The sequence below is a fragment of the Chrysemys picta genome, chromosome 2 (assembly GCF_011386835.1).
Source record: "Chrysemys picta bellii isolate R12L10 chromosome 2, ASM1138683v2, whole genome shotgun sequence".
In the NCBI taxonomy this organism is placed as follows: domain Eukaryota; kingdom Metazoa; phylum Chordata; order Testudines; family Emydidae; genus Chrysemys; species Chrysemys picta.
Window position 1 is genome coordinate 181,678,615 of NC_088792.1, and position 24,245 is coordinate 181,702,859.

Here is a 24,245-nt window from a genome sequence, read left to right on the forward strand (position 1 = left end):
TAAGAAACTCAGACAAAGAAAACACCTCAGAAGATTTAAAGGATTTGTAAGGTGAATGATTGGCTTTGCCCTGAAGGGAAAGGGTAACAGACTTAAAAGATAAGATCTAGGCTTGATCTCAGACTGAATGGATCGTATAACAGAACACACTTGTATCTGAGCAGGGAGGGAGGGAAGGAGCCCAAAAATCTTGAAACCTCACTCTGGTCAACATCACGGGGATAGTGTTTCTCACACCCACATGCTTAGAAAGAAAATAAAATATTTTAAATTACTTTAAACTTCTGTTTTATGGAGTATTGTAAAAGACTTCACAACAGCTGCACAACTGTGAAAGGAGTCTTGTTAGGAAAAAACAGACACACGCTCTGAATCTGGCTTGTCAATTTATGTATTTGTAAGATGTTTTGCTGTAACAGCTACCCAGTCAGAAAAAATATAGAGGCCCCTTCAGTTGTGTGTGGAACAATCAATCCATTTCTCAACCTGCCAAAAATATACATTTCTTGTCTGTGCCACTTAATAAAATCTCCTTTTGAAAGTTTCACTAATTTAAAAACAAAAAATAAAGCACGTGCATGAGATGTTTTAGCTTCCAAGTAATCTATCAAGAAATATTTTTAAAAATTCTATTGACTGCAAAGACCACAAAAGCTCATAAAACAAATTTTACTACATATCCAAAAATCTCCGAAGATTTAGGCAATGGAAAACTAAGTAGACAAAAAACAATGTTTCTCATTTAAAATCTTAAACGAAGGCACCCCCTTCCTATTCTTTTGCATACTATAAAAAAGCCAGAACAAGATGTGTGCTTCTACTCTTAAGAGCCCAATTGCAGAGGGCACAAAGGATCAATCTTCAAGCAAACTAAGCAAAGCTGTATTTACACAGCAAACAAAGCAACAGGGCAATCAGGATTTTTAAATATTACAGCAGAGTGACCAGTAGTAGCAATAAAGTTAGCATTGTTCCTGCATTTCCTCATAAGAAATTGCTTTTTCAAGGCTTTATGATCTCCACTGGGGGTGAAGGGGAATGTTTAGGCTGAACTTGTCACATAGTATTTCACGCCAAAAGCAAACTAAGCTTCTGTTTTGCTCAAGTCACACCTACAAGAACAAAATCTTTGTAGTTTATTTTTTTTAAATACTTAAAAGTCTATAATCAACTATTTTGATTTCAAAAATTTCAAAATGTTGTAGTTAAATCTGTAATATGGATTTTGAAAGTTCAGTTCAAATTTGACCTCAAAATTGAGTTCTGGAGAAAATTAAGATTTTACAGAATTTAAAACCAATAAAAGGTGAGGTTCTTTTTGTTTGTTTTTAATTTTAAAACATTCCTGTGCTGTGTTTGCTGACCAAATATAGTGAGATTGTCCCGGTGTATGACTACCTGAAAGAGAATCTGGTGAAAAAATGAAATAGACTATTTCATTGTTCATCTAAATGAAATACAGAAAGTAACCAGAAATACTGGAAGTAGTAAACAAAGATTTTTCAAGTGTTCTGGTTTAGTATTCTGAGTTACTTGCAGTGTGGCCAATGATTTTTTTCTCTCTCTCTCTCTCTTTTTTTTTTTTTTTTTTTTTTTTTTTTAATACCTTAAAACTGAGAACACAGGTCATGATCTCTAATGCTGACCTATTAGCTAACCCGAGCAAAGTAGCACAGAGGATTGAAAATAAAATTAATTTATATATTATACACACACACGTACATGTGTTTAGAGATGTACATAAACACACACAATCTATACTTCATTATTAAACAATGTATTAGTTGTTTACTACAGTGGTTCTCAACCAAAGATACATGTACGCCTGGGGATACGCAGAGGTCTTCCAGGGAGTACATCAACTCATCTAGATATTTGCCTAGTTTTACAATAGGCTACATAAAAAGCACTAGCAAAGTCAGTACAAACTAAAATTTCATACAATTACTTGTTTATACTGCTCTATATACACTATACACTGAAATGCAAGTACAATATTTATATTCCAATTGATTTATTTTATAATTATATGGTAAAAATGAGAAAGTCAGCAATTTTTTTTAGTAACAGCGTGCTGTGACACTTTTGTATTTTTAGGTCAGATTTTATAAGCAAGTAGTTTTTAAAGTGAGGTGAAATTTGGGGGTACACACAACAAATCAGACTCCTGAAAGGCTGAGAGCCACTGGTTTACTATATAGAAGTCAGAAATGAAACAGACTAATGCACACTCACAGTCCTGTATAAAAACTTCAAATATTCCAGTGCCTTGTACACTAATAGTTTTTCCCTCAACCACTATAACAATTAATGTACTGAACGTTATGGACCTGATCCTGCTCACAATGAGGTGAATGAGTTTCATGATTGCCTAAAGGAGTGCAGCACCAGGACTCACTATCCTACTACTTTTAAAATCTACACTATGCATCTTACAAACAGCTCACAGATTCACAACTATGCAACCAACAGTATACTTGGAACAACCTACCAGGCAGATAGGCCAAGTCAAGGTTGAGATGCCAGCAGAAAATTGTTTAGAGTGATTGTGAATGGTCAGTTACTACATAACAGAGGGAGGGGGGAAAATGGCTGGAAACTTTCACTGTGCATTTCTAGACTTTCTGGCACTGCCAGTTATTGAGCTGGAGATGGATAAATACTTGACTTGTGTGCTGCTGCAAGGATGAACAAACTCATTAAAAGCTCTCTCAACCACAGCTAAACTCAGTGGGAAACCTTAGTATTGGCACTGTTCACTCAAGATGTAAAATTAGAATATTGGTTGGACGGAGTAATAGGAACATGCAGGTATGTCTCACACAGATGCAAAGAATACAGAAACCCTTCAAAGTAGTTCTCTGAATGATTCCATGTGAATCCACAACCTAAACAGCAAATCAAGCCTTACAGTCCAAGACAGATATGTGTATCAACCTCCCTCCCAGCTATGGCCTTTTTATTGGCAAGGTAGTATATATTTTGTGTATATCGCAAGCAAAATAATAATAAATAATAATAGTAATAAACCAAAATCTGGATTTCACAGGGCAACTGGCCTTTTATGGGTCCCAGTCTGCCCACGTTTATGGTGGGGTTTGGTTTTAGCTGCCAACATAAGAAATATTCTTCCATGGTTTTAAGGTCCTTGGTTAGGATTTGTTCTATGGTAAGTAGGTCCTGTGGCTCTTGTCAGAACAATGTCATCTACATAGACAAATTTCTGTCCATATATTCAGGGAAACTCGGTGTAGATACCAAACAGAATCAGTTCTAAAACTGGATTTTTGTAGTAGGCCATCATTGAGAGCATATGTCCTGCTGACCTGGTCACCTAGGAAAGCACAAAACTTATGACTGGTCAAAACTTCCCAGAAGAATTTTATCATTGAATTGCATGAAATAACCGCATGAGAGCAGCAATTAGAGATAGGAGAATTCTAGAGGGAGAGCTGACATTCAGTTAGTTGGGAGACATCCAACAGCGCCTGGCCTCAGCAAGGGGAGTCCCCAAACAGTGGCAGGAAGCCTAGCCTGCCAGGAACTACAAGCTGTCCCAAGGAAGAGCTGCCCTTGACAGAGGGCCACAAACCCGACTCCAGAAGAGGACAGAAAATAATGGACATAACTGGGAACACGTGGACTGGGACAAAGTCAGTCTCTCAGCTAGGAAGAAGGCTTTTTTTTTTGTGCTTTGTGGTGGATTGTCTGTCAAATAAATGAGACCTGCCAAAGAGCATGGTCCTTAATACTTGAAGCCTGCATGGACTTCTTTATACACCAGGTGAAGGGAAATCAAGGCAGGCCTCAACAGTGGCACCACGCCTGACCAGAAGGAGGCACACTGGGACAGCCTGCACTATGACACTGACCCATTTCAACAGGAACTGCCAAAAAAAAAAAAAAAAAAAAAGTCAGTGAAGAGACCACAAACACAAAATAATTTGGGAAAGCTATCCATGTTTTTAAGAGTATACTGAATTATTAAAAAAAACCTTCAAAGCTACAAAAAAAAGTCAAGAAGAATTTCAGTTTTAAGAAGAACAGGAGGACTTGTGGCACCTTAGAGACTAACAAATTTATTAGAGCATAAGCTTTCGTGGACTACAGCCCACTTCTTCGGATGCATATAGAATGGAACATATATTGAGGAGATATATATACACACATACAGAGAGCATTCTCACACTTGTTATCTAACTGTCTGTCTGTACTGGGCAAGCTTGATTATCACTTCAAAAGTTTTTTTTCTCTTAATTAATTGGCCTCTCAGAGGTGGTAAGACAACTCCCACCTGTTCATGCTCTCTGTATGTGTGTATATATATCTCCTCCATATATGTTCCATTCTATATGCATCCGAAGAAGTGGGCTGTAGTCCACGAAAGCTTATGCTCTAATAAATTTGTTAGTCTCTAAGGTGCCACAAGTCCTCCTGTTCTTCTTTTTGCGGATACAGACTAACACGGCTGCTACTCTGAAAGTTTTAAGAAGGTGTGTGTGTGTGATACACCCCCTCTTATTGGAGTAGAAAGTAGCGCTATATTACCAAACTGCACAGCCTTGACCAGGAACTAAATATATAGAAGCCTGAACCCCTTTCTTGTTCTGCCAACAGTTACACGTCAATAATCTAGGGCCTTAAAGAACTCCGACACTTGTCAATGACACAGAAGTTACAGAATTTTTTCATATTACTCTGTGCTACTGATTTCAGATTCTGTGTCTTTTTTCTTCCATATGGATAATGCTTAGGAGCTGCAGTTAAGATTGTAAGCTCCTTGGGACAGGGACTGCGTGTTCTGTGGTTGTACAGCAACTAGCACAACTAGGTCTGGGTCCACGCCTAGGTCTCCTAGGCACTATGATAATATAAGCAAATAGTAATACCTTCCTAGGAATACACCTATTAATTAGAGTCAAGATCTCATATTTAGTAACGTGTTCCAATAATTGATGTTGCTTGGTTTAGAGATGTACAAAATTCTGTGCTTTAATATTACATTCTGCACCTAGATAAAATAAGTTCTACAGAAATACTTGAAAGAATTATTAATTTTCAAATTACTGCCCCTGTATATTCACTCTACTCTAAATACAGTGACCCTTGGGAAGTTCTGTAGTGACTTGAAGGCAAGTCAAGTTGATATAATGCCAAGAACTGCTATTCTTGCTCTCGGGTGCAACAGGTCTCTCTCTCCCTAAGCCCCGGCGTGAATGCCTTTCATTCTCTTAAAATGTCCCTGTCAACATTTCAGTTATGCTGTATCTCTAAAGCTACAGACAAGCTCTTTAAGGTGACTGCTACTTCTACAGCAGTGTCTTGAAGCAGATACAGCTTCAAAATCCCTGTCAAAGCTCCAAATGCTGTGTCCTTAATTACCATTCTGTTTTCTTCTAGTATTAATATCCCCCCCGGGGTTTGTTTTCTGTACTTTTGAAGGTCAGGGGAGGAAAAAAAAAAATCGGTAACAAAATAACGTCCTGTCCAAGTTCCTGTACTGCCTGGCGGCCAGTCCCACTGGTGACTGCTGGCTGGGTTTTGCAATGAAGAGCATATCAACAATTAGAAACAACATCCCTTGTTAACATGAACGACAATATTTTTAAAGCTGCAATATATTCAGTTAGATTAGTAGGGGCTCCGACTGCATGTCATTAGTTGATTTGTTTCCCTTATCAGTGCTCCTGTGGAAAGATGCATTAAACTTCAAGTCACATGAAATGTCTAGTTGCGATATCTCCAGCTTCCCTTTTTCAATTCCAAGTATTTGCATTGTGTTACAATGAAAACTGGTTCTCCACCCTCAAAAACTGATACAGCAATATCCCATTTCATCTATGTAGATTTTTACCCCCATCACGTTTTGCGTTTTTTGTAAGCCTATCAGTTTTCAGAACCCAAAAAAGAGTTCCCTTGGGGTTCCTTGGAATGAGAAAACAAGTTTACAAATGATATTTATTGAGGAGCTTAAGTAAAAATTTAGTTTTTGATAATTGAATCTTTTATATTTTAGCAGAACTTTATTCTTAGAGTTGAGCTGAAATTTATTAAAATAATTAACATTACTGGAAAAAAAAATACGAAGTCACAGAAGTTTCCTATTGTGACTGTAAATACTGGCCACTATGTCATATCAAGAGCTGGCCACCCAAGTGGATAACCTATCCATTCCTGTACTTGTGCAGGATGTGCACAAGGTGGTATTAATGAGGAAAAGGGCCTGAAGTATATAGCTCACTAGACCAAATAACCTCCTGACCACACAAGTGGAAAATAATTAAAACAATGCACTGTTCTAATTTGGTTTTGGAACCATATGGGGAATGTTAAAGCGGTCTGAGAAAGGTTCATTTAGTGGATAACATGAAAGTAGCCCTATTAAAGAGAGTGGGGGAGGGGTCAGAAAATAAAAAGGTTGTCTATTTGTCACACAGTGTATTTAATTCTTGGAACACTCATTAGAATTCTCCCTTAGAACATCAGGCCTCAGGTAAGAGGCTATTGGAGATTAAATTTCACTACAACCCATTTCGCTAAGGTCTGATAGGCAGGATTTCATTACCCATTAAAATCGAGGCACAGTACCCTAATGAGGGACAGGAGAGAGGTGCACATTCTACTTCTCCTTTGCTGCTTTCAGAGTTGAATATGTAATAAGATGCACATAAACATTAACACTTCTAAAGGGGGTGTGGGGGAAAGCGGGGCAATGCCAAGCCCTCTCCCAGAAACGCCACAAACATTACAATAGCTTTGACTGAAACAGAGCCAGGGGAAACGCATTCACTCTCTGCAAAGAAGATTTAGCCATACTGCTATGGCAGAACTCTGGTACAAACTCCTAATACAAGACAATGAAATCAAAATGGTAGTTTGACCTTCACAGAATATAGACAGCTTGAATGCAGTTTTACCCTAGTATTAAGGATGAAAGCTTCTGCTCACGAAAGGCAGACATTAACTGATCTGCTTACCCGAAAGAAAGAAGAAAAAAAAAAAAGCCACGTACACACCAAAACACACACTGTGGTTTACAGTAAGTCTGCCAAGAATGTAGCAGCATAATCATAACAGAGTTTATTTCAGCACATCACTGCAATCATGCTTAAACATTGTTCTTTGTATTGAATAAGGCATGCTGTCAATTATCCCTCTAAACCATATCTGCAGACGCATCAAGCCTCAGACAGCTCCCACACTACATCATTTGCTGCATTGTGCATGGTCACTGCCAGCTGATGTGCCTCCCGGAGACTTCCCTAGCCCTCCTGCAGCAGTAATTGCAAGAAGCCATGCATATAAATCAGAGGTTGGAGCCACATATGACAGAAAGCCAGGGGTGTGGAGAAGGAATTACCAAAACAAAAATTAAAGAACATTTGCTTGCACATGTCTCCTAACCCAGTCATCCGAAGTAGTGAAGAGAAAATACAGAATGATAGGAGTGGTTACAATTCTCCTTCCCTTCATTACTGGATATTTTCCTCACCATATTGATTTTATTTCCTTTCTGCCTTTTGACTTCTTGACATTGTAAATCACTGAGAAACACACTCCAATTCAAACTGGGTTTCACTGAAGAATTTTAGAATATAAACATTTAAACCACAGACTTGAATAGAATTAAATATTGTTTCCTTATCTTCCACACGTACCATTCCCTCCCACTCCATCCCTCTGCCTCTGCCTGGATTTTGCTTTAGTCTAGTCAGCAGTGCTTTTTCGCCTGAGTTTAATTAAAATTTAAACCAGTGTATATGAAAGTGATAGTATCTCTCCATTCAGAGACAGAAGACCATATCCTCTCAGTTTTTCATGTCCTTATTTCTGAAAAATCAGCTCATCAGAAAACCACAATCCTCAGCAGCAAGTGCTAGGCTATCTTTAGCCAAGGAAATAAGAGACTGAAACCATTTTTATTCCCACACCATTATAGTATATAGTGTGTTTCTCTTTTCTATTGTGTCTCTTTCCAATTTGGATTTTATGCTATTTACACCAGCTTTGCCAATGCAAAGCATACCAAAAGCATGAGCACCTTCCCTTCCTCTCCCCCAATGAGATTTGCTTAAAAGTCATAAAGAGAAAAAAAATTGGGTGATTTCTTTTTATTTGCCTTCTGGTTTTTAAGCGTTTCTGAGCTTTCTTCTTCACAACCACAAAGATTTGAAGCCTACTTTTTAAAAAACGAAAGCTGAAATTTTCACATAAATAACATAACTCCAGAAGCTAGTGTGATAAGAAAACCACCTAATATCATGGGCGTTGGCAACACAGTCATACTTATTTCTTCCAGCCCTTCCTCCCACCTCTGCACACAAAAGGCCTCATATTCTGACAACTCTCCTTCTACACAGAGACAGTCCCTTCTATCTGCTAGTTAGAGAACGTAGATGCTTCCTCCCTCTCACTTGACCTGGGTCCTTCTTTTCAGCGAGATTGAGTTCTTCCCTAACTTTGATGTATGGACACTACAGTGATACAAAACACATCATCAGGTTTTCTCAAACACTTTTCTGTATGGTGGATTCAAGTTCATCAGGTTTCTTGGAAGATGGTCACGTGCTCTGAAGTGAATGTGAACTCAAAACTAACTAAAACCTATAAAATATCTTAATTCCATCATTCTAACACTGTACCTCTACAGCTTTGCAACTGAACTGCATGATCATGTTTAGCTGATTAGGAATGTAGCTATTTTAAAAGAGGCAAAACAGGTAGAGAATCATATGGTCTCATACAACATACCTTGCGTTGTTAGGCTTTTAAAAGATATAGATTCACATAAACACAGAGAGAGAGAGAGATGCAATTCATTCACTCACACACACACACACCCCTACCTTGTTATACATTTCTTCTGATCAAGGCTGAACTGATATCTTTTTATTCTCAAAACATGACAATACAAACCAAGTCGAATTTGAGATTATTTCAAAATAATCTAGTTCTCATATTATACCATAATCACAATTCTTGAAAATGCCACTAATAATTATTTTAGTTCAAAGCAATCTAGACAACTGTTTTATTTAATATTCAAGCTTAAAGCAACTATTCTATTGCTTTTCATATCCACCTTTCTACCCAGGTTCTAGATTACCTTTCATGTTAATTTTCAAATTAGAGATCTATAAACAGAGATGTAACTTTTACTTCTAAGACTTCATGCAGGAAGCTCATTCCACTGACCTCATTTGATCCATCCAAGAAGTAATAATAGAGCTCATGAGGCTAAATGCCAAAGCGAAATACTAAGTACTTGTTTCCTATATTCTTTTCTGATGAAGATCTAAACCAGCAGCTCAAGACAGACTTCTGATTAGATCAAAGGAGGAAACATTTCATGTCATTAGCTACATAGTTTTATGTTGTTTAGCAGCCGCACCATAATGCACACCAGACGGGTAAAAGTACAGTAGCTTTCAAAACCAAAACTTTCTTCAAAACATTGGCTTCAAATCATATTATATATATTTTTTCTAGTAAATTATCTAGAGCATTTTCCTAGCCTTTGTCCATCCTTTTAGGCACACAGATTAAGCTAATGTTAATTTTTTAGAACTTACAAATCTAAGGAAATGCAAAAATATTTCCATGGTAGATAGGCATGAATGTGTGAACGGTATTTCCCATGCTTGTTATAAATACATATGGATCACTATGGGCATAGATCTGTATGTATTTATAAACATCAGTATGGGCCTGGGAAGCTAATGATCCAACCAGGGACCAAATTTGGTGATGAATCCCGGTCATGTGCTACCTCAGGCACGTTCCGCATACGCTAAGATGATATGAAAGTAGGAACACATGATTTTCGCATAGAATAATTCTACATGAATGGCCTGTGATTAGCGTATATATTAGCCAAATGAACTGCTCAAACATCACAGTTTGCCCCACTCAGTAGAGAGGCCATCCAATACTGTTAACCCCAAAATCTTCCATCACTGTGAGAGAGCATGATTGGAGAAATGAGCACAGGGGTGGGAAGTTCCAAATTTTAATTCAGGTTCTCCCACTGACTCATGGAGTGACCTTTTTAATACCACCTGTCACCACAGTGTCTAAGCCAGACCCATCTAATACTCCATCCGTTTGATCTATCCATGTATTCTGTTTAGTCCCACATTCTCCTCAGTGCACAGAAATTCAGAAGTGTTTTTCTTTTTTAATTATTAAAAGGGAGAAAGAAGTTTCTACCCCTTGCAAGTTACCAAGTCAAGATAACCTTGAAAACTTGAGTGCAAAATGATGCAGAGGTCCCTTCCCAAGTCTGCAGACAGTCTGAAACTGACCGAAAGTTTCAGTTTCCTGGACCATTATGCCACATCTTCCTCCAATTAATTTAATTTGTGAATTAAACCAAATGATGACATTCTAAATGTGAGCATTGCTGATTACTTTAGTAAATGAAATGGGGAAGGGAGTGGAACTGAATCTCCCAGAAAGGAAATGAGAGTTCCTGTAGGGAAGGAATTGCATAGGGAAGAAGAGATGAGACTCACAAAGGAGAGGGGAAAGGAAAGAAGCAGAGCAGAGGATAGAGAAGGAAAATAAATAAACAGAAGCAGTGATGGATCTAAAAAAAAGGGAATATATTTTCCTCACTGAATGTCACAATGTGACAATAAGATACTGAACAACTAGAAGTTTAACTACTATATAAAGACTCTATTCCATCCTAGATCTCTTTATGCAAGCTTCCCACTGACATCGCTGGATGCTCTGCTGAGGGCTTCAAAGAGCAGGTCATCCTAAATTTATAGCCAAGTCCACAGTTAAAGTTCAAAATGGAACTGGGCCCTCTCCACTGGATAATTCTGAAACCACTGATCTAAGTACAGAATCAGAGGAGTTTGATGGGCTTTATGTATGAAAACAAGAAAAATGAATGCCATCAGCATTGTTTCTGCAAGATGTTAATAGGCACCAAGTTCCCACACAAGACATTTCTCCTTTGTGTATTATGTGCTGAATCACACTGAATGCTGTAAGGCCTAAAGCAAGCACTGGGCCAGTGCAAAGGTCTAGCAAACAGAATTAGCATGAAAGATCACTAACAAAAGTAGTTATTCCTCTTGGTTGCATCACCAGAGCCTCAAATTCAGTAGGATACAATAAAGGACCAACAGTATCTTTGAAGAAGATGTATATTGCCTAGCAAGTATATAAAATGCTACTGATATTAGACACAATATCAGAAGTCCTTCCCGCAATAGGACTACTTTCCTTGCATTGTGCATTAAATCATAAACACAACCTCTTTAAAGCAAAGAGAACAATAGTCTCAATGAGTGGAGACAGTTTCTTAAGGTCGGACAGAAAATAACCATAACAGTCACAGGATACATCGATTTAAGGCATATTCCCAAAATGCTACTCACTTTGACTACCCCACTTCCCTGAAAACAAACTGTAAGAACTCTCAGGCTAGGCCCACACTACCCGCCTGATTTGGCGGGTAGAGATCGATCTTCCGGGATCAATTTATCGTGTCTCATCTGGACTCGATAATCGATCCCAGAAGTGCTCCCCCATCGACTGCGGAACTCCTGCTTGCCGAGAGGAGGAAGCGCTGTCGACGGAGGAGCTTGCCTGCGCCGCGTGGACCCACAGTAAGTAAACTTAGTTCGATCTAGGAAACGTCGACTTCAGCTACGCTATTCTCGTAGCTGAAGTGGCGTTTCCTAGATCGATCCCCCACCCCAGTGTGGACCAAGCCTTAGATGAATGAGTTTTCCCCTCTCTCACCTATACCAGTTACCACTATCAGAGGGGTAGCCGTGTTAGTCTGGATCTGTAAAAAGCAACAGAGAATATTCACCCACGAAAGCTTATGCTCCAATACATCTGTTAGCCTTAAAGGTGCCACAGGACTCTCTGTTGCTAGTTACCAGTATGTTGATTTTGGGAAATACTAAGACCAATGGTTTCTTTACTGAGGGCCTGCAGAGACTAAGAATACGTTTAGGTTTTGTGTGGTAAGAAAGAATAGAATAAGTTATTGGGTTCACAAAGCTTCAGCAAAAATCAACAGCACAACTGAAGCCAACAAGTCCCTCTCTCCTGTTTCAGCTTAATTTAAACCCTTCAAATGCTTGTCTTCTCAAAGTGTTTGCAAGGAAGAGAGGAAAGAACAGAGTCAACACACAAATTTTAAAGAAATGTTGAATACACATGTGTTATATCTTTATCTTATTTACACACACACACACCCCCTTCTGAGATGTCAGGTTTGCCTATCTCAGCTATACTGATAAAATAGCTAGAATACATTTCTTCTGAACACACACAAAATGTCAATCTTGTAGTAGTATTTCCTTTTTCAGCTTCTCCTGTTACTCATGTGTTTTGTTTTGTTTTTCCCTTCCTCAGCTAGGACGTGCTGTATTTAAAGAGAATTGCTTGTTGGCTAGTTTAACAAGACAACGCCATGTCATCTGGTGAAACAGACCAAAAGTACAAACAAATTTTCTAATTCACTACTGATAAGAGCCAAAAGGAAAGCTTGTCTGGGCTGCTTCCCTACACCTTCTTAAATGCCAGCCGCAGGCAAAAATAAATGGAAATGTGGGTGAAATGGGAGGCAGGGCGGAAACTATGTGATTTTTGCCACTTGCCTCTAACATCCTTGGGTCAAACTACTGCATCTCAACGACCCTTCACAACATCAAAAGAAGACATTTGTGTTTACAACATCCTGAGCAATTTAGGAATCTCACTAGGCATTGCTTCCTACCTCCTGCCCGGTTCCCTTTTAAAACAGATTGTTTCTAATGAAACTGCTAAGGTTTATGAGTTTATAATCATCATGAGGCCAGCTTGCTACAGGAGGCTTTAAAGAGAAATAAGGCCAACCTTCTCCCCCTTAAAGTTATTACATGTGAAACACTGCATGAAAAAGAAAACACATATATAAAATGTGTTTTGTGTTTTTAAATTACAAAATACGAAAGATTCAGGATAGTGTTGTTTCTCAGTATGTCTTCATTTCCCAGCAACAGCATCTGTACCTTGATGGTGCATAACTACTGAAGCAGCACTCTCATTTTAAGTCACTTTGGCATTTAAAGGGAGGGCTGGGGGTGGGGGGTGGAACTCTAATGAAAGCTCTTGCTAAATACACAGGATGTTCCGAGAACCTGCTCTGTATGTATTTTGTCTCCCTATCCTCTACACCATCAAGGGTGGACAGTTATACCAGCATAAGTTTATACTGACTGGTGTAGCATATTCTGGTTGGTAAAGCAAAATAAACTATACCAGTATAAAGCAGCATTACCCCAGCATAGAACTTCATTGACACTAGGGCTTATATCAGTTTATTTAAAAAAAACATGCCACACTCCTAACTTGACATGGACCTAGTCTACACCTAAAACCTAGGTCGACGTAGCCACAGCACTCAGGGGTGTGAAAGATCCATACCCCTCAGCACGCAGCTATGCTGACCTAACCCCCAGTGTAGATGCAGCTAGAATCCCTACGTTAACATACCTACTGTTGCTCAAGGAGGTGGATTCTTCCGTTGCTCTAGTCTTCATCTACACTACGGGGTTAGACCAGCATACTATGAGGCTGTAGTGCCCACAGTGTAGACATGGGCACAGTTATACCAGGATAACATTTCTAGTGCACACCAGGCCAGTACAGCTTACACTCAATGTCCAGTTTTTGTAAACATTGGTTCCTAGATTCTGGGGCTTCTGCAAGGTCCTACCTGCACAGTAACTCTTATTCGTGCCATAAGTCTATTGTTAATACCTAGACACTACCAAAAAATAATAATAATAATAATAATAATAATATTTTAATTTTTGCTACAGTAATTTCTTCCTGCAACTTCCCTTTCTAACTAGGCAGTAATTTTATGAATCCAAGCCTTTAGATATTACTGAGTAAGTTTTGTGCTTTGATGTTTAAAAGCAAGTAAAATTAGAGGTCGCAAAAGTATTTTAGTTTATTTAAAATGTCATTTTATCACTCACTAGAGAGATAAGTCTTTCACAGTAGGAAAAGAGTTTTTAAACCAACTAGAGCGCTGGAAAAAATATAACTTTTTCCAATTCTAATAATACTAGGCATGAAATATTTTCTGGAGCACAGCTTAAAAAGATGAATAGCAATAATTTTGTTTAAAATTAGGGCCTTTTTGTTTTAATACATATTTTTTCCTTTTTTGGGGGTATCTATATAAAAATGTAAACTGAATCACTGTATTTTAAACTACTGACTATGTTTCAGTTAATTGGCTCTCTTAAATCCAAAGGACCCTAAGCTGCAAACTCAGCAATACCACGACATGAATAAATGTCGTCCCAACCACTCCAAACACAGGATGAAAGAGGTCTCCAACCTTAAGCCCTATTTATATTCTCTCACATGGTGACTATAAAAAGCTTTCCTTTCAAGCTGAGGTTTCTGTCAGTGTTGAAGTCTGCAACTGTCTGAATGTGAAAACCATTTTGTATGCCTATTTTTAAAATGGAGGAAGTCCTCTTTGCATTTGGATAACTCAATTTTTAAAAGACTGGTCTTGTCTTTAAACTTGCCATTGATTTACTCCTTCAGGAAGGAAGAGTGTCAAACAAATTCCTTCAGATATATTAAACAAGTCATTATAAACCACTGAAAATGAAAACTAAGTATAAATGGTTGAACATATTGATATTTTGACACAGGAAATATCTTGGATTCTCCCCACCCCCATTTTTCCACCAGCTGTAATCATGATGATGTGCTGAGCATGACCAAAGAGTGTTGTTTCCTATTGCAAAAAAAGGCAGCTCTGGGTTGCACACAAGACATGAAGGCAGAAACTGTAGAATTTTAATCTTGATTCTGCCACTGATTTACTGAACGGCCTTGGGCAAATCACTTCTCTATCTCAACAGCAGCAAACAAGAGTAAAACTATTTTCATAACTCACAAGGGCAGATTAAAAAATGGAAGTTTGTAAATCATTCTGAAGATTTGAAGAAGAGCTAAAGGGAGCTGGTCAGAAAATGGCAAGTATTTTCTGCAAAATAATTGAAACAGAAGTTATACATTTTTGTGATTTTTTTAAAGGAATTTTTTTGTAAAAAATCATTCGAAATTACAAATTTTAATTAACCACTTCTGGCCTCAAGTATCATTACAATTGTAAACCACACATCTTCTAAAATTAGAAACTCAAAAATTACATGCTCGCAGTACAGAGTTGATATTCCTTTTTTCATTTTCGGGGTGTGTGGGGAGGGGTAAATAAATTATTCTTCTGATTTATTCAAGACTAGCATGTCTAGGACACCAGACTTGCCTGTCAAATTTGAAATGACCTCCCATCTCCAACCCCACCAATGGGACTGAAAGCTTTCTCAAAGCAAAGCAAAAAACAAAATTCCATTTTGGGATGAGGTTATGGATAACTTCTTTCAAATATTTCACTGCTATGAATGAACTCACAAGGCAATGAAACACATTTTGTTTGAATGACCTCTCAGATACTACATCCTGTTGATGCCGTGGTAGGCAGCATTGCCACCACCATGGAACCAGCAATTTGGCCGCTCAGACTCCTCACAACCAGAGGAAGTGACTGATTGCCTCACACTGTGATAAATACAGTGTTACTGTAACTTTTATCAACACTCACATTCTTCCCACTCCTGCCTCTTGTAAAATCGTAATTAAAAAAACTTTGCAATTTACCTTCAATAAAGAGTTAATGTTTCACCAAAATGGAGGATGCCCACAAGCATACTGATCTATGTTCATCCCCAATATATTGCCCATTTATTTTATAGGTCTAGATTTTTCTGGTATCATTCACATGAGGTTTTAGAAAATTAAACTGAAGATATCTAATTAATTGGCTACTTGGGTATACTACTATACTCTTATAGAAGTTGGGCTGAGGATACACAGAGGCTGGGCATTTTAACCGAGACAAATATTCCTTCATTGGTCAGAAAACGAAGTATACAAATCACTTCTAAGTGAACCTACAAAGGGGAGGGGGGAGAGAGAGAGACAAGTTATACCAACATAGCCTATAGTGTAGACAAGCTCTTAGTACAACTTAAGAGTGTGTCCATATCAATAAGCATTATTATTAGGAGAAACCAAAACTATGCATCCGAAGAAGTGGGCTATAGTCCACGAAAGCTTATGCTCTAATAAATTTGTTAGTCTCTAAGGTGCCACAAGTCCTCCTGTTCTTCTTTTTAAAAAAGGTAAGAAATTAAAAACCACTCTCCCCCCCGCATCCCTAGCTTCCTCTTCTTCACACTGAAACCTCTCTCTCACACACACACACACACACACACACACACACACACACACACACACACACACACAATCCACTCTTATGGGAACTTCTCTGCTGGGAGGAGCAAGCCTTGAAGAACCACACACCAATGGTAAACAGACCAGATACCTACAAAACAAACTAGAAGTTATTAAAATAAATAATACAGCTTCTATAAGCATATATTTTCAGCCTCAAAATAGTGCAAAGAATAGTATTTTTCCATTATCTGAAGTTATGCAAATAGAGTGGAACAGCCCTTTTAACATTCAGATTATATAAGCCCTCCTTTACAGCGGCAGACGGCTTTCTTAGAATTAGGGCAGAGATGGAAGAATTGTTGTGGGTCTGGATGAAAGTCCATGTTTTTGTAAGGACAAAACCAAGAGCTGGACAGAGAACCATTTTGCCCTGAAGTATCTGAAGGCACAGATCCTTTCCCAGAAGAGCTCTTCTGGCCAGCTAAGTTGGGTTTGTGCCCTTTGTGTCTTTATGGTCTAGAAACAAATCTGGTTACAAAACATTCTGGGTTTGGGGGGTTTTCATATCAGAATTTCAGGTCTTCTTTACCCTGGAAAAGTAATCAAATATTTATTAAAATGATATCACAAGAGACTAAAAATTGAATAACAGAAGGCAAAGGGTTTTAGTTAGACTGTTGAAAACTCTACATGCTTCCTTTTGTTTACACTTATTTAACTGCAATATTTAATGGACACTTGGGAATAAAGAGGTCTTTGTTAAAGATGAAGCACCATTACTCCTTCGATAACAAGTATGGGCACTCTCCATCATTTAACCCCTTCCAAGAGATCCTGCAGCAAAACTGAGACTGAAGAATCAGCTTGACATTCCTGATATTTCTGATGATTTAAAAAAAAAAAAAAAAGGCAAAAAACGAAGTATGACACCCAAGAAGAAAGGTGTTGGGAAAAATGGGGGGCAGAAATAGGTACAAGTCTCTTCGCAATCGTGAAGCAAACAGGGCACAATCCCAATTTTTTAAATGTATTCTGCTGTTTACGTTTAAAAAAACTAGGAAACAGAAGAACGAAGGAGCAAGTTGGATAAAGAAAAGTCACAGGTTAATAACATACAGTGCCAATATGTTTGAATAATTCAGGCCTCAGAGAAGACTGCCAAGACAAACTAGAATGTTTAATGTCATCTGCATGAATTTAAGTCTATGCCTACACACCAAAAGAACCAGCCTTTCAATGTTTTCCACTACATTCTTTAAGAGGCAGCTTTCCCAGGGCTGGTCCACACTAACCCCCCAGTTCGAACTAAGATACGCAACTTCAGCTACGTGAATAACGTAACTGAAGTCAAAGTACCTTAGTTCGAACTACAAGGTACTTAACGCGGGTCCACACGCGGCAGGCAGGCTCCCCCGTCGATTCCGCGTACTCCTCTCGCGGAGCAGGAGTACCGGCGTCGACGGCGAGCACTTCCGGGATCCATTTATCGCGTCTAGACAAGACGCGATAAATCGATTCCAGAAGATCGATTGCTTACCGCCAAACCCGGAGGTAAGTATAGACGTACCCCTAGACTTCAGTATGTTTGCCAGCTGAAGAGGCTCATGATCTCAGGTTCCAAGCCATTAAATGAAGTGTCTGAAGCTCCCTGGAGAACTAAAGACCTTGCAGAGATCTTTGAATATTGGAAGAGGCCAGGGGTTCCAAATAGACTCCATTAAAATCAGGAAACCAATGGCGAAAAGAAAGGAATGGTTAGTCACTGATATATTGTTCACTCTGATCTTCCCAGCTGCCTTGCTAGTAAAAGGAAGGGAGGCAAAGAATATACATCCTCAAGTCGTTCCATAAGAAAAGAAAGGTCATTTGTCTTCCAGGCCAGAGGGAACAGTATATGCAGCAGAAAATCTGAACTCTTAATTAAGGAATTATGCAATGCACCTGCACAAAATCACCACTGATATACGGAGTTTAATATCGGAGCAAATTCCAGAGTGGGATGGGGTGGAAGTGTAAATCTGAACTCTCTTAGAATCAAATGGAAAAGTTCAAACCGATTTAAAAAAAAAAAAAAAAAAAGACAGCTTAGAGCAGGGGTGGCGAACCTGTGGCTCCGGAGCAGCATGCGGCTCTTCGGAGGTTAATATGCGGCTTATTGCATAGAAGCTGACTCCGAGGCTGGAGCTACAGATGCTAACTTTCCAATGTGCTGTGGGGTGTTCACTGCTCAACCCCTTGCTCTGCCCCAGGCCCTGCCACCACTCCACCCTTTCCCCCAAAGCCCCTACCCCGTCCCCCCAAGCATGCCATGCCCTCATTCCTCCCCCCTCCCCACCAGAGCCTCCTGCGCACTGCAAAACAGCTGATTGTGGTGGGCGGGAGGCGTGGGGAGGGGGAGGTGCTGATTGGCGGGGCTGCCGGTGGCCAAGAGGTGCTGGGAGCGGGGGCGGGGAGCTGATGGGGAGCTGCTGACATATTACGGTGGCTCTTTGGCAACATTCATTGGTAAATTCTGGCTCCTTCTCAGGCTCAGGTTGGCCACCCCTAGCTTAGAGGCTTCCAGAACCAACATGGCTGACACTTAGCCACTGGCATATCTGGACCCTTTTGTCTCAGATGCTTAAGAGGGAACATAAGAACAGCCATACTGGGTCAGACAAATGGTCCATCTAGCCCAGTATCCTGTCTTCCGACAGTGGCCAATGCCAGGTGCTTCAGAAGAGAACAACTTCAAGTGATCCATCTCCTGTCATCCAGTGTCAGCTTCTGACAATTCAAGGTTTAGGGCTATTCAGAGCATGAGATTGCAAGCCTAGTAATGGGGAGAGTACTTTTATGCGGGGTGAAGGGAAATCTGTTGGGAAAGGGCACAGGAGATTCTTGTGGGCAGAATGGATACATGAAAGAAAAAGGAGCCTACCATCCAGATACAATGTGCTGATCCCAAGTGGGTCTTGGTGTCTGACTCTCTTCCACACATACACCCCTCGCAATATTTGTAAGTGAAATGCAGGGGTCAAGCAAGACTAGCAGTTTCAGCTACACTACAATGCTTTTGGTTAGGAGATTCAGCTCTGAAGACAGACTGTGACAGGCCATTCAGGACAATGTTGGAGCTGATGTCCTGAAGCAGGTAAGCAGCAGGTTTCCCTCAGGCTGTTCTACTGGTGCTGCTCAGTGCATAGCACTGAAAAAAGTTTTAAAATGGCAGAGTGCCTAAACTGCTGCCAAGTGAGCCCCAAATAATTATGCCTGTAAGCAGAAAGGAAAGGACGCGGTTTCCCAGAACTCGAATGAAGGAGGGCAGGAGATCAAAGAGCTCTCAGGAGTGAGAGAGCAGTAGAATAAGACAGAGTAGTTTGCCATTTTCCTGCTCCAGCACACTAGCCCCTCTACGGTACTTCTGCAAGGCCTTGCTAGACAAGCCTTTGGTGAACTGGGACTGTGGTGCTATGCAGTGGCCATCCATCATCAAAACAGAGCTTCCTGTGAAGAGGGGGAGGAGTGGAAGATTCAGCAAAGCAACTCCATAGCCAGACTGGGCAGAATTACACCAGCTGTGAAGGGTCCCTAATAGGTGATATCCAACTATGAAAATATGATAACATGAATTTTACTACTCCCTGGAGTGATGGTCCTAATCAAGAAAGTCCCAGAATTTAATTCATGTTTTATTTCTCTTGCTCATTCCCATCACCATTACACTCAACTTTTCATTCTTAATTGAAAAGATTCTAACTGTAGTTTCCATGTACATAACTGGTAACCCATTAGTTGTTGCAGCCCTTTCTGTAGAATAAAAAGAGGTACTGAATAAGAAACGTGCTTTAAAAATTACATTCTCTCTCCTGGAAATCCTGCACTGCACTCTGTTCACATTTCAGAGAAAGACCAAATCTGGCCAGTTAATTAAAACAATATTTATTTGTTATCTCAATAACAAATATCTGACACCAAAATATATGTAAAAGTTGAGCAGGGGTCAGAGGGAAGCCAGTAACAGCTGCTTTCAGACTTTTCACTATCAGGATTTGCCAAATGGAAGTGACAAGTCTGGACCACGAAGAAAAATGAAGCAGTTTGGTAAGTTACACACTGTGTAATAAACACACTGTCAGTTTGCTTCTAATCCTCCTCCTCCAACAGGGTTTTTCTTTTTGTTTCCCTCTAAAAAAAGTGCACTCTGCAGAGTTTGTGCATATTATAAATTAAACAGAAGCTACTTCAACTCCATGGACCACACACTGTGGACAACTTAGACAGGTCATTGTTACATATATAGAATTTGATTTTTGTTTGAATTGTGTGTTTCATTTCTGTTTTGACAGCAGATTTTAAAAGAGGATGTCACTCTCTTTAGAGCTTTTAAGCATTTACCAAAAAAAAAAAAAAAAGTTCTGCAAGAATATTATAAAAGTGAAGCCATCCAATGTTTTATTGCTTCCCTAGGCCTGCTCATAATACTTTTTGTTCCGTGCTGAGTTACCATAATCCAAGAGAAGACACTGTTCACAGTGTATTTCAGGAACGTTTGGAGGGGAGGTGGGCAAGGGCGGGGAGAGAGAGAAGAACACAGACACAAATAAATTTGCTAATTATAACAAGTGCCAGGGTCAACAGTTAGCACCCTGTGTAAAATGCTGGATTTTTTTCAGGCAAAACCATTCTTTCACCTCACTCCCTTTTATGTATACACATATTACAAAAAAAAGGGTGGGGATAGCAAATTTTATTTTCTTTAATGACAGATGTGTTATTTGCAATGTTACCTGCCAACCATGCAAAAAGCCATTGTGTGTTTTACATAACTCCCCACCCTAACTTTACATATATCCCAGAACAAAAGATCAACTGATTATCCCATCACACAACTTTCCACAACATTACCGTGTGGCTGAAATTACATTATTGGATGAGGAATATGTTTGACAAGGCTAAACCTACTGCTGGAAAGAGGGTCTTGTAGTGAAAGCCAGGGCCGGCTCTAGGGTTTTTGCTGCCCCAAGCAGAAAAAAAAAAAAAAAAAAAAAAAAAAAAAGCCACGATGGGCGGCATTTCGGCGGCAGCTCCACTGCGCCGCTTTCTTCTTCAGCGGCACTTCAGCAGCAGGTCCTTCTCTCCGAGAGGGACTGAGGGACCCAGCTCCATGCCGCCCCTTCCCCTTGGCCGCCCCAAGCACCTGCTTGCTGAGCTGGTGCCTGGAGACGGCCCTGGTGAAAGCTCAGGACCTGAGAATCGGGAGGCCTGAAGTGTACTCTTCCACGGACTGTGTATAACTTGGGGCAATACACTCTGTGCTTGATTCATTCGCTATAAAAATAAGATCACAGTCTTCCCTGCCTGACCAGAATGTTGTAAGAATTAATTCATCTTTGCAAAACACTTCAAGATCAATTTGTGGAGAGTGTTACAGAAATTCATAGTATAACCTGCCTACACGTGCGCACTCTCTCGCTCTCAGACACACACCAGGCAGAAACTGTTCAGACCATTTACTAAACTGTAGTGAAAGAGTATAGTCCTCAGCTCTTACTCTAATCAATTTGAAATACTTAGACTTTGAATCTCTTGCTGAAATTTAAAAAACAAAAACATATGTAAATGTTTGTTCAGGGTAGCATCAAATAAATTTAAAAAATTATTAAGTTGCTGACATTTCCTCAATGTCACATTTCCAGACTGGGGTAAATCCTGCTCTGCAGCAGGTAGGGGCAAAACAAGCTTGCACATGTTTAGTACAGATACATTCTAGTCTAATGCGCAGCAAACAGAAGTGCAGAAGGAAATCAGGACTCTTCCTCTCCCACTCTATTTCCAGCTGAATCTCTCCACTGGGCCTTTAGGAAAGGTTCTCCAGTTGTGACACTTCTTTTCAGCCTGGAGCATCTTTGCAGACATGGGGAGCAGTACAGCATCACTGTTTGTTCCTGTCTATGGCTTGCTCCTCTATTAAGCCTAGTCTAGTCATGTTCCTGCATACAACGTCCCACCATCTTCTAGTCCAGAGGTAGGCAACCTATGGCACGCGTGCCGAAGGCGGCACATGAGCGGATTATCAGTGGCACTCACACTGCCCGGGTCCTGGCCACCAGTCTGGGGGCTCAGCATTTTAATTTAATTTTAAATGAAGGTTCTTAAGCATTTTTAAATCCTTATTTACTTTACATACAACAATAGTTTAGTTATATATTATAGACTTATAGAAAGAGACCTTCTAAAAACGTTAAAATGTATTACTGGCACGCGAAACCTTAAATCAGAGTGAATAAATGAAGACTCGGGACACCACTTCTGAAAGGTTGCAGACCCCTGTTCTAGTCAATGGTCAGCTTCTAGGCTGGACTGACCTGGATTGTGTTTGCATTGTTTTCTTTGGCATCCTATCATTGGCCTTCTGCAGTGTCCCCAGCATCACAATCTTTTTAACTGTAGCAACCCTATACCCTGATTTCACATCCTACTCTCCTTCTAACTTCCTAACTGTTTTAAGATCATTCCACTTTACACCCACCATCTTTCGAAGAACTCTCTCTCTACTGCCTCCAGCTTTTTGATGTCAGTTTAATTTAATACAGCTACTTCCAGACCACAAAGCAATACTGCTAGCAACAGGTATCAGTGGGTCCATCCTAGTCAACTTGCCTTCTAAGACTAACAAGTTTGGACCACTTGAGTTTGAAATCAGTGTTCTTTCTGCTAGAAAGACTTGCCTGAAGAGGATAAGAGATCTCCACGTGCCCTCATTTGAAATCAGAGTTTTCCTTCTCCTAGATATTGTTGCAGCTATTGTCACCCTCTTGGGCTGTGACCTTGACACAGCTCGTGAGCAGGGTCAGGCCTAATCAGGTCTGGAATAGAAAAAACAGACTGTAGATGATGCAAGAGCATGCAGTAGTTTTCATAGGTGGCATTCTTCCCTGAGAGTCAGAACTGAACCAGCATCTCAACATTCTCTCTTGGGAACACTGCACATACCAAATGTAAAAATGGCAGTCTTGTTTTCTTGTGGTCAAAGATCCAATGGTATTTTTTAAAAATAGGGGGGAATTAACCCATTTTCTGGCTGAATTTTTTTAAATTTTGATAGTTACACTCCGTCTACCTCAATTCCCTCCACAGTTTCAATTGAAAATGGTTCACTTCTAATGTAGATACAGCCTCAGATACATTCTTAATTTTCTGAGCTAAACTGTTGTGCAGTGCTGCTGATCTCTAATGTAAACATCTATCAGTTCCATTCTTGCTTCTTTCCTCTGTAACTAAGGGGCAGAAAAGTCTATCATGAGTAAGGCTGGGAGTTTGTCACAGAAGTGACTTCTGCAGCAGCCAGCCACACTGGCCACTGCTGGGGCAGTTTCGGGCCACTGCACCGCCCCCCAGCAGCAGGAGTTTGGGTAGGGGGCTCAGGACTAGGCGCAGGAGGGATGAGGGCTCTGGGTGGTGCTTACCTCTGGGGGGCTCCCCAGAAGCAACGACATCCCTTGGCTCCTAGGGAAAGGCATGGCCGACGGGGTCTGCACGCTGCCTCCGCCTGCAGTTACCGCCCCCGCAGCTCCCATTGGCCACAGTTCCAGGGAGGAGGCAGTGCGCAGAGCTGTCTGGCCACGCCTCCGCCTGGAAGACAAGGGACATTGCTGCTTCCGGGGAGCTGCTGAGCCGGGTAGGGAGCCTGCCAGCCCCTCTCCCCCACAAGCACCCGCAGCACTCCCCGGGGCCATCCCCTCCCCAAGATTTAGTCAGGAGTAGGGACAGGTTACAGTCTGTGAATTTTTGTTTACTGTCCATGACTTTTACTAAAAATACCAGTGACTAAAACATAGCCTTAATCAAGAGCAGAGATTCTGCCATCTCTCCTACTGAGACTTCACTTTCCTCAGTTGATTCCTTTCCTGACCAACATTCTTGCAGAGCCACCACATTAAACTAATTCAGGAAATATTAACATAATAGACTCTCAGACTTTA

At 40.2% G+C, this 24,245-nt stretch overlaps 1 protein-coding gene across 5 annotated transcripts in view; it reads right to left on the bottom strand.

Moving 5' to 3' along the window:
- Positions 1–24,245, bottom strand: part of JARID2 (jumonji and AT-rich interaction domain containing 2) — a 315,799-nt gene that overhangs the window by 235,818 nt on the left and 55,736 nt on the right. Inside the window, exon 2 of one of the 5 annotated variants that reach the window (XM_065585070.1) lies at positions 22,992–23,129. The exons of the other annotated variants lie outside the window; for them this stretch is intronic. The gene's annotated coding sequence lies outside the window, so the exon portion shown is untranslated. The remainder of the gene's footprint in view (positions 1–22,991; positions 23,130–24,245) is intronic. 5 annotated transcript variants of the gene reach the window in all.